Here is a 567-nt window from a genome sequence, read left to right on the forward strand (position 1 = left end):
GGAGCAGACAAGATGATGAAAGCATTAATGTAGAGGCGACTCGTGGCAGACACAATAACAACACATTAATCACCACCAATATATTTAATTTCTTTTTTTTTAAAATTTTTTTTATTGTTATGTTAATCCCCATACATTACATCATTAGTTTTAGATATAGTGTTCCATGATTCATTGTTTGTGCATAACACCCAGTGCTCCATGCAGAACGTGCCCTCCTCAATACCCATCACCAGGCTAACCCATCCTCCCAACCCCCTCCCCTGTAGAACCGTCAGTTTGTTTTTCAGAGTCCATTGTCTCTCATGGTTCTTCTCCCCCTCCGATTTCCCCCCCTTCATTCTTCCCCTCCTGCTACATTCTTCTTCTTCTTTTTTTCTTTCTTAACATATATTGCATTATTTGTTTCAGAGGTACAGATCTGAGATTCAACAGTCTTGCACAATTCACAGCGCTTACCAGAGCACATACCCTCCCCAATGTCCATCACCAAGTCACCCCATCCCTCCCATCCCACCCCCCACTCCAGCAACCCTCAGTTTGTTTCCTGAGATTAAGAATTCCTCA

The sequence above is a fragment of the Phoca vitulina genome, unplaced genomic scaffold, assembly GCF_004348235.1.
Source record: "Phoca vitulina isolate PV1807 unplaced genomic scaffold, GSC_HSeal_1.0 scaffold34, whole genome shotgun sequence".
NCBI lineage: Eukaryota > Metazoa > Chordata > Mammalia > Carnivora > Phocidae > Phoca > Phoca vitulina.